We start from the raw sequence: 11,192 nt of genomic DNA, 5'->3' as shown, positions 1-11,192 counted from the left end.
AAAGCTGTTGCTAGATCTGAGCTGTGAAACCCATGACGTTCAGTTGGGCGGGAGAGCGAGGATTAACGCACAGGTCAATTAGTCAACACAACGCCTCTCATATTCTTTCACATAATTCACACCAAATAATAAAATAATAGTCCAACTTACAACGGAACTACCTATAACTAGCAGTTACACTTCATTGTCTTTTTCCGAATTGCCAGTAAATCTACGAAGAATGTGTTCTTAAAATCTGCATTCTTAAACTGAGTTTCCTACAGTTTAAAACGAATGCCGGGAAATTACAGTAACTCAAGCTTAACTCTGACTGCAAAGTTTGAACAATGATTTTATCCGGCCTTTGCCCCATCCATCAACTGATCTTCATATATTCCATTGCTACCATGTAAACATATTAAACATATAGAGGCTTGTACTTTGTGTTGTCTTATCCGAAAACTTAACTGATTGTAATTTATAAAACTGCCTTTAAAATTAATGGCGTATGACAAGAATACAAACTTATAACTGCGAATGACCAAAGGAATAGGTAAAAAAGGAATCTCAAATATTTCCTTGCTGGATTCAACAGCGTCCCTTGCTGCACCTAAACAAGCTGTGGAAACTTCCCCACACTCTGCAGCTGAACAATCCTTATACGCTACGAACAGTACATGAATTTAGAATAATTTCATTACGTGATATATTCTGTCTATGTAAATGATAACATCTGAATAACTATCCCACGTTCTGTGTGAACAATGACATGTGACATGCACATGCTTACTACAATGTGTATTTTGCAAAATGGTGTTAAACAGGCGATTCTTATTTTTTTACTTTCTGTTTAAGCAGTACAGTTAGGTTTCTTTTCAGTGAAAAGTGCCTCTCGCACTATGTCGGTGTATGATATATTGCCTGTACCTATGCATTACGAAATAAATTATTCAATAATGTCCTCCAAAGCGGTACATGGGCTGAAACCGTAAGTCGCAATTGTTCATTATTGTACGAATAAGTTCAGTATATTTTTTTATGTTGTGGAGAACCTTCGAAGAAAATAAACAAGTTCAGTATTTTTTTTCCTATCTAGAGCTCCATTAGAACTCCAGTAAAGTTTGTAAGTACTTACGCCGTACTATAGGTAAACACTTTCGTACACAAGATGTGCAGTTTAGATTCGTGAAGTTACTGAAGTTCATCAGTGATACAGTCACAAATATCTTGGCAATATTTCATGTTCGGATGTACAGAAACACTGTGAACAGCAATATTTTGCCTTTGTTGGTGAATACAGTCCACTTTTATCAAATCACTTTAGTCCGATTCTTCACAATAATCATATCACAATACAAAAAAGAAGCATTAGTACAAACAGTACCACGTTCCGTGTACCACGATCTGCATTGTGATACGGCACTGTCTAGTCGCATGGTTGAGTCCCGACACCCACTGATTACTCTGTGCCCGTGTTGGCGACAATGACCAGCTCGGTCAACAATGCCTCAAATCAAACTACAAGCGCAAGCGTGCAACTTTAACGTTCAAATGTTGCCAAAGATCGGATGACAGTTCGTTCACAAAGTTCCATTCCTTCTCTAACTTTCAAGTCGTTCTTTTATGTTGATAGCAGCTAAAAAAATTAATATATTGATGTGTTTATACTCATCCTGTAGTTATTTAGCCTCTTGTCAACGTCATAGCGCACGCACAGTTGAAAATAAACTAACAAGTCTCCACTAAGTTTTAGAACATTAGCAAAACATATTTTTTGCTTGAATAAACAGTAGTCTAACCTAAAAATTATATCGTTTGCTTATCCCTCAACACCATCACTGTTTGCTACTTTTTAGATTGTTTTCTAATTGTTAATCTATGCATACATTCTTCTTTCCACAATTATTTATTGCAGTGTATGTTAACCACCAGCATGCAACCCACTCACTACTTAAAATTGTTCCTCATGCACATTTTAATAAGTAAATGTCAAATATACAGTAGTATCTTCATTGATATTTTGCGTAACTGTGATGTCTGTAAACAATGTAATTGACATCAAAACACTGTAATACACATTCAAATGCAAATAAGTTAAAACTATTAAGGGATGATGACTCTGATAAATATATTATCTTGTTTCCCATCTACAATGAATATGGTATAATTTTATAGATATCATGCAATACTTTCAACATTTCAGATAACTAAAACCAATAAGAATATTTTTCCAAACTGACACTTCAGAAGTGACACAGAGGTCGCAGCATTATTTCAGATTTGCCTCCAATCCTCCCCCCATTGGAACACAGCAACCAGATCAGCAGCTGTCAGGAGACTGGACTGGTGTCATCTACAAGTTTGTGCACATACATAACAGCTCGTTTTACTTGTGTAATGCCGGTATTACACTATCAAATTTCTTTGTCAAGGATTTGATCAAAGATGTGATCAAATATTCCGTCAAATATATTTGACAAAGATCTTTGACGTAGCGCTAGAAGGGGTATTACACTGTCATCATAGTTGTCGTCAAAGTTCAAGATGGCTGACAACAACAACTTGTTATTAACCGCAGCAGTTGCATGTACCACAATTGCACTGTGTGCATATGCGGAGGAGAAGCCGGAGGGGAAAAAAAGGAAACATACCTGGGTGAAGCCATGGGTTTTACGACGACACGATAAAAGCATTCAACAAAACTTGTTACGTGAGCTTATAATGAAGGACGTCAAGTCGTACATCAATTACTTAAGAATGGATGAGCATTCATTTCTGTTTGTGCTCAATGAAGTGTATCCTCATATCATAAAGCACAATATTCACTTAAGAACTGCTACATCTGCAGAAGACAGGCTCACTGTGACACTCCGATTCCTTGTTACAGGAGAGGGTTAGGTTAGGTTAGGTTAGGTTAGGTCAGGTCAGGTCTCCAATCTTCGTAATCTATTTTTGTATTCAGCGTGCCTCACGTTGTAAAGCGCCTCACCAGCTTCATACATCTCTATTAATTTTGTAGTTGTCGGCATACACCAATTGTGTTAACCCGGAACGTTTATTAAAACACTACAGAGGACAGAATTCAGCGACGCTAGCGCTCCATGTGGTAACATGTCACATTGCAGTGAACAGAAGACAAGCGACTTCTTTGATCAAATCTACAGCGAGGCCCTAGATTTGATCAAATATTGGACGACATTTGACCAAGTTCCCTATTACACCATCAAATTTCTTAGGCAAAGATATTGGACACGACAAAGAAATTTGATAGTGTAATATCGGCCTAAGCAATGTACAACAAAAAGTTACTATTAAGCAAACAAATAGTGCCGTCAAATCTGAGGCTGTAGTTCCCCAGTAATCATGTCACGGCTGATTTATCGGTAAAAGAATATATAATTTACATCTTTAATAATATTCCAAGTGCAGTTACCCAATGTTCCATCATTCCGCCACAACATACAGAGGGGGGGGGGGGGGACAGAAATAAGGATACACCAAAATGATAACACATTTCTATGCCTATCACGGTGGCACACAGATGTCTTGGAATGGACGACAGCAAGTACTGTATGACTTTCAGGGGAATCTTATTCCATTCTCCCTGCAAAGTAGTGGAGGGGGATAACAATCACATACCTTTCTCTCCAAAGTAAAACTCTCAAAAATACTGAGCTGTGGTGACTGTGGTGATCGGGGAAGATGTGATAATTCATTCTCGTGCTCCGAAAACCATCCTGAACAATGCGAGCTTTGTGAACATGGACCGTGTCGTCCTGAAATACAGCATCATTATTGGAGAACAAACGTTTCACCTGGGATAGACACTATCAGCCAAAATTGTCACATAATCTTTGGCAGTTGTGCGAAATTTCAAAGTAACCATGAGGCTCTTGGAATACCTTAATACGTCTGTCCAAATAATCACCGTTGGAAATAGTCTGAAAGAAGACTCATCCGACCAAATTGCTTTCTCCACTGCTCCCCACTCCAGGTTTTATGGCTTTGGGATCATGTTTTCTTGATACGTGTATTTTCATCGCTAATGAGTGGTTTTGGATTTCCAGCTCGCCTTGCAGTTTCCTGCTTATGGAGCTCCCTTCGTGATGTTTCGGCGCTGAGACAGTTCGAGAGTGCGAGATTCAGCTCTGCAGTGAATATTACACCTGTCTTCCGCTTATTTTTCATCAATGACAGTCTGTTATCATCACTGATCAACCTGGACAACACATACGAGGGGTATACCGAAAGTAAGGTCCGATCGGTCGCCGAATGGAACGCACAGTGAAAATCAAAAGTGTTTTATTTGCAAATTACCCACACCTTCCAGCAACTCCCTACATAGTCAGCGCTCCGTCTGAGACATTTTTCGAAGCGTTGTTGTACCAACTTTCCAATACCCTTGTCCTAGAAGGCAGCCACCTACACTTTTCGCCGATTCTCTACGCTGATCTGCTGTTCGTTGTCTGTGCCAAAACAATGACTTCAGTGCCAGAGGTTCATGTCAGCAGAGATGAAAATCAAAGGGAGCAAAAGCCCGAGCTGTATTGAGGGCGATCGACACTCCACTTCGGAAACGCTGCAGAGGTGTCCTCATTGTCCTGCAGAGTGCGGCGGAGAACTGTCTTGAAGAGGGAAATGCGAGACAGTTATGTTGAGTGGGTTGCATCAAACCAGGCGAAATCTTTCACGGGCACTCGTACTTTGTGGGAGACACTGTTTTCTCGGCGTCTTTACGTGCTCACTGTGCGCTCAGAACTGAAAAGACAGACGTGAAGCAGTCAACGGTCATACTAGAGACACTGTCCAATACACCAATGCAAAGCTTTATCGCTGTGGTTTCCATTTCGCGACCGATCGGAATATGCCCCGTACTTTCGTCTGCGTTATGATTAACGGATGATGCTTTTCCACTTTCCCTGTATGAGGTATAAATATTCGATACAGTGCCTCTTTATACACCAGACACATCGGCTACCTTAGCTATGGAAGTATCCACCATATGACCACCAATCATTTTCCCAAGTTCCAGTTCACTTAGCTCCGGCGTAATGCACTCACAGCTACACGAAACTCTGTTATAATCACGATGGACACTTGCAACGTGTTGAGAACATTCCATGAGTGGTCAGATATTATTAGGCAACCTATTTCGACGTTCCAATGGCGTCATCTTCAAGCCTGTCGCATGAATGACACTAAGTACTACTCGCTTAAGTATAAGACAAGGCACAAATATTCTTATACACTGTAAGGCGTTGGGATTTTGGACATCTTACAGGTCGGGTGCCTCAGTTTTGCATGTCGTTTATAGTGTTGCAAGACACTGGTTTTGCAACATGGGACTGGTTTTTGTGTGTATATTTCACTTGTTTGGAATTTAATACACGTGGTATCGAGAGTGACGAAAATAACTCCCTTACGTAAATTTGAATGTTTAAGTTAGATGGAAACAGGGTGGAAGCATCACTGGAGAGGAAGCCAGTTTAAGTTAGCCACGCTGTGACACAATGGCCTGCAGAGCTGCAGTCTAGTCAAGGTGAAGAGCAGATGACGGGCATGACAGAGAACTGGGGACGGGACGGTATATCACTTGAGCGGCGCGTGAGACGTAACTTACTACTCTTGTGGATGATGAAGTGTTAATAAGAGGGGTAAGAGGTCTGGCTGTTCACTTGAAAGCCCGCCAGTTACACGACACTGTACTTATTAAACCATTTTCTGATTGGGCGCTCATGGCTACTATAAATCAAAGAGTGACTGCCATTGGCTGTTCCATCCAGTGTAATGGGAGGGAAGGGAAGCTAGGCTGAGGAGACGCGAAATTGCCCAGCGCGACAGGCACTTTCCATTGAGACTTCGTCGAGTGTGGTCGGAGGGCATCTCTCTCTGACGTAAGAACAGGGAAAGGAGATATACTGGTGTGAACACTTTGTTCACCCGGCTCCAAAATTCAGTCAAGAGCTGACTGAATTCTTTTCGTAAGTCTCCTGAGCGGAGAACGAAGAGAGCCAATACAGTTAAATTCTTGCGAGAACAGCGAGTGCAGAGAAACACACGGGGTGCAAGCCTTGCGCGTGTGCTTAGCCATTAAAAGCAGACTAGGTTGAAGTAACGTAACGTTTTTCGCTTCACGAAGTCGTCGGGCAGGTATATGATTTTGATATATTTGCAGATCCGACGACACACGGCAGCAGCCAAGGCGAAGACGCTGTGCAACACAAGGTAAAGAACGCAACACACCATTATATGTAAATGTCGTGTAATAAGCCAGTTTTTATTCCAGTGATACGAAGCTCAAAGTAGGGAGATCTGTCCTACATGTGGTATTTCCCGAAATTAACGTATTTCCTATGTGGGCTCGATGGCTACGTTTGGTTAACATCTGTGGGGGGAAAATAAATTTTTTTTAAAGCCGCTAACATTGTTCAGCTCGGCATTACGATAGTCTTCCACCAGAGAGGCTCTCTCCCAGTTAAAATAATTAACTATGCTTAATTTTTTGATATTATTGAACTTTTATATTTTATCTTATTTGAGAAACTTAATGCCAGGATCCCCTTGTCTAAACAGGCGATACTTGAGATTGCTCTTGTGCATTGTAATGACCCAAGGTGTGCAAAAGTGATACCCATAAATACAATTACAGGGGGCAGTTGTTGCCTATTCTAAGAGGTCCCTTCCCATCTCATTGGAATATTTTAGGAACATTGATGGCAGCTATTCTTCTAAAGTCTATACCCTTGGTGAGTAATGGCATGTTTCCTTACACGTCGCGTTCAAACTGCATTATACCGCTAAGTGGAAGTGTACACACAATGCAAACATAGCATTCACATATTACCAACCAGAGGCGTGCTTAGAACATGGGCGAGTGATACTTGGTGTCATTCATGTGAGAGGCCTCAAGATGACGTCAGTGGAACGTTGAAATTAGTTGCCTGATAAAAATATATCAGAATAATGGCTTTTGGTACAGTGTTACTACATCTGAAACTTCCTGGCAGATTAAAACTGTATGCCGGACCGAGTCCCGAACTCGGGACCTTTACCTTTCGCGGGAAAGTGCTCTACCATCTGAGCTACCCAAGCCCCGTCCTCACAGCTCTACTTCTCCCAGTAACTTTACAGAAGCTATCCTGGTTCGCAGGAGAGCTTCTGTAAATTTGGATGGTAGGAGACGAGGTACTGGCAGAAGTAAAGCTGTGAGGACGGGGCTTGAGTTGTGCTTGGGTAGCTCATATGGACGCCGGCACGGTAGCTCAGCGTGTTCGATCAGAGGGTTAGCTACCCTCTGTAACAAAAAATTGAGTGAACTGTTCAACGAACAACCTGAACGGGTGTCCTGGGACATGCACAACGAGCAATTTAGGAAAAAAAGGATGGTAGAGCACTTGCCCGCGAAAGGCAAAGGTCCCGAGTTCGAGTCTCGTTCCGGCACACAGTTTTAATCTGCCAGGAAGTTTCATATCAGCGCCCACGCCGCTGCAGAGTGAAAATCGCATTCTGTTATTACATCTGATCGACCAACCACTGTCCCACGCTACTGAGACCACGATGGAGGTGCATTTATTTTTTCAGTATAGCTACAACACTATCAAACTCGAACCACCATTTCAATAAAGCAAATTTCATTGTTTCTTTATGCGCCCTGTTCGGATGGCGCTGTATTTGCTACCTAGTGAAGAGGCTTACGGGCACGGGCGCGCCTGACTGTTTCTTTGACGCTGGCCACACAGGATGCGCGGTCGGTGTGGTGACTCCAGCGGTGATGTCCACAGGAGACCTGCAGGTCCAGCTGGAGGACGCCGAGAAGGGCCCGGTCGTCGTGGGCGTCGCGTTGTGCCCGTCCAGCGTCGGCGACGGCGGGGGCGGCGGAGGTGGCGGGGGTGGCGCGGCGGCGGGAGCGGTGGCCGCCACGGATGCCGCCGCCGGAGGCAGTGGAGCGGACGCGCGCGAGTCCTGGTCCTCCAACGCCGACTTCCTGCTCTCCATCATCGGCTTCGCCGTCGACCTCGCCAACGTGTGGCGCTTCCCCTACCTCTGCTACAGGAACGGCGGCGGTAAGTGCATCGGCGACACTCTAGCTTACCGATAACTCACGTTCACTTTGCTCCTTCGTCTTCAATTTTGGACATGACCTCATCCACTGTCATGCTGTCATCTTCTATTTTTTCTCTTCCTCGTGCCAAGCTTTACAAATATCTCCATCGATTAGTGCCTACATGCAACTGGATACACTTTAGAAAAGTAACTATAATAATATTAACTAGTTTGATAAAATAGTTTTTAGACCTGATGTTATGTCCATTTTAAAAACTGTAATACTCTGTCAGAATTCCATGCGCTAAGATATTCTCTCCCTGATGACAACTGTGTTGAATCTCTTGAGAATGGTTCGCACCTCGTGGTCTAGCGGCTAGCGTTGCTGCCTCTGGATCATGGGGTCCTGGGTTCGATTCCCGACCGTGTCGGGGATTTTCTCCGCTCGAGGACTGGGTGCTTGTATTGTCCGTATCATTTCATCATCATTCGTGAAAGTGGCGAGTCTGGACTCTAAAAAGATTAGGACTTTGTACGGGCGCTGATAACCGCGATTTTTTTTTTTTTTCATTTTGTTCCTTATTGATCGTTGTGTTTGGTCCTTGCGGACGTTCAAGTTCGGTGGTTGATCCTTCCACTCAGTTTTTTATTACAGAGGCCAACCGGCTTTCTGACCGAACACGCTGAGCTACCGTGCCGGCTGCGCAATTGATGGCCACACAAAGCAAATATCACCATCATCATCATCTTCAGGATGAGAGGAAAACAAATAAGTGTTTTTACCAAAAAGCGAAATTTTTGTACACAGTTCATCGAGAATATGAAGTAGATAGGGAGCTCGGAGACTCAGCAATTTGAATTAAAAAGGTGATCATGTCTTTAAAAAAATAGACCGAAAAATTAGAAACAGTTCGACGTTAATTCGACGAACACATCATTGGATGGCTTTGGTAGGCTGTGGACATGGTCACACATCTATAATGGCTTAGGTCTTGCAGGGTGGAAATTGTTGAACTATATGAAATAAAATCGTCATAACACTTGAACGGTTTGGGTTAGGACGTTCCAAATGCATGGTTGACAACCGGGCGTGAAGGGAATTAGCATGCGCAGGGTTTGTTTTAGCCCAATTTCGTTTGGGTGGGTTCGTCAATAAACAAAGCTGGTGCATTTGGGGGGCAGAGAATCCGCATTTCGCGATTGAGAAGACTCTACGCCTTCAACGGGTATCAGTGTGGTGCGCAATGTCCAGTTACGGAATAATCGGTGCGATATTCCTTGATGGTATGGTAACTAACGAACGGTACGTGAAGGTTTTGAAAGATGATTTCATCACCATTATTCAAAGTGACCCTAATTTCAGACCGAGCGTGGTGGCGCAGTGGTTAACACACTGGACTCGCATTCGGGAGGACGACGATTCAAACCCGCATCCGGCCATTCTGATTTAGGTTTTCCGTGATTTCCGCAAGTCGCTTCACGCAAATGCCGGGATGGCATGGGGATAATACAAAACGCGCTGCCCTTCTTTGAACTTTTCCGATGTACTCCGTCAGTCCTACCTGGTAAGGATCCCACACCGCACAGCAGTATTCTAAAAGAGGACGGACGATCGTAGTGTAGGCAGTCTTCTTGGTAATTCTGTTACATTTTCCAAGTGTCCTGCCAATAAAACGCAATCTTTGGTTAGCCATACCCACAACATTTTCTATGTGTTCCTTCCAATTTATGTTATTCGTTATTGTTCTTCCTAGGAATTTAGTTGAATTTACGGCCTTTAGATTTGACTGATTTGTCGTGTAACCGAAGATTAACGAATTCCTTTAACACTAACGTGGATGACCTCACACTTTTCGTTATTTTTTATTGTTAACTGCCAATTTTCGAACCATTCACATCTCTATTCTAAATCGTTTTGCAATTTTCTGATGACTTTACTAGTCGATAAACGACAGCGTCATCCGCAAACAACCTCCCATATCTTTTAGATAGATAAGGAACGGGCAAGGAGACTATAACACTACCGTGGGTAACGCCACAAATCACTTCTGTTTTGCTCGATTACTGTCCGTTAATTACTACAAACTGTGACCACTCTGACAGGAAATCACAAATCCAGTGACATAACTGAGACGATATTCCATAAGCACGCAATTTCACTACAATCCGCTTGTATGGTACAGTGTCAAAAGCCTTCCAAAGCAGGGAAGTGTCTGATGTCCTGGAGGAGCACTTTAGGGACCGAATTCTGGCTCTGGGGTATACAGAGGCCACTGGCGTGGACCTCGATTGGACGCCATATTCTCCGGATCTTAACACAAGCGACTCCCTTTGTGAGGCTATATTAAAGACAAGGTTACAGCAATAACTCCAAAACCATTGCTGAGCTGTAAACAGCCATTCAGGAAGTCATCTACAGCATCGATGTTCCGACACTTCAGCGAGTCATGAAGAATTTCGTTGGTCTGCGCCGCATCACGGCCACTGATGGTAGGCATATCGAACATGTCATAGCCTAAATCCGAATATCTGTTGTGACGTTTATATGTTGAATAAAATGTGTGCACGCCGTAGTTACGTTTTTTCAGATAGTTCTATAGTTGTCACCCTGTAGTTAGGAATCACAGTCGTTATAATAATTTTCTTCTTCATCTCCTTGTTTCTTCCCTGAGGTATAGAGAAAATGATAGTCCCATCTCCATCCAGAGAGCTGCTTATATATTTTCCGAACTCGTCCAGTGTACCTTCGTAATTTTTCTCTGTATTCTTATATTAGCTTAGGAAGTCTTTCTGTGTAACTTTCATGTTAAATATCCACAATATATTGCTTATACTGTATATGTTCTTACTCCTCTGTTTTTTCAGTTGTTTTAAATACGATTTTGAAACTACTAAAATTTTATTTATCCTACCAAAAGCGTTTCACTTCATTCGTTTAAAACAACTTTAGTCAACGTGCTCCCTGCCGCCTGCTAGTCGGAGTTTCAGCTCTCATGGTAGACGGCAGGCGGAAAGAATTTTGAAAACATTTTCATCAGGTTTTCATAAAATTTTGACGTAAATTATTTGGTAAGTAATTATCATTACACCCCTTAACTTTTAACCCTGCTTTACACATTTTATGCAGTACAGTCACTTCCCTGATTTATAAATCACAATTGCTCTGGAAC

The 11,192-nt window shown here is 42.6% G+C and overlaps 1 protein-coding gene across 1 annotated transcript in view; it reads left to right on the top strand.

Moving 5' to 3' along the window:
• Positions 1 to 7,879: 7,879 nt before the first annotated feature.
• LOC124619508 (sodium-dependent noradrenaline transporter-like) overlaps positions 7,880 to 11,192 on the top strand; it is a 403,071-nt gene continuing 399,758 nt past the window's right edge. Inside the window, exon 1 of the mRNA XM_047145955.1 lies at positions 7,880 to 8,042. The gene's annotated coding sequence lies outside the window, so the exon portion shown is untranslated. The remainder of the gene's footprint in view (positions 8,043 to 11,192) is intronic.

The sequence above is a fragment of the Schistocerca americana genome, chromosome 6, assembly GCF_021461395.2.
Source record: "Schistocerca americana isolate TAMUIC-IGC-003095 chromosome 6, iqSchAmer2.1, whole genome shotgun sequence".
NCBI classification, from domain to species: domain Eukaryota; kingdom Metazoa; phylum Arthropoda; class Insecta; order Orthoptera; family Acrididae; genus Schistocerca; species Schistocerca americana.
Note: the sequence above shows the minus strand (reverse complement) of the source record. Positions and strands in the feature narration are given on the sequence as shown.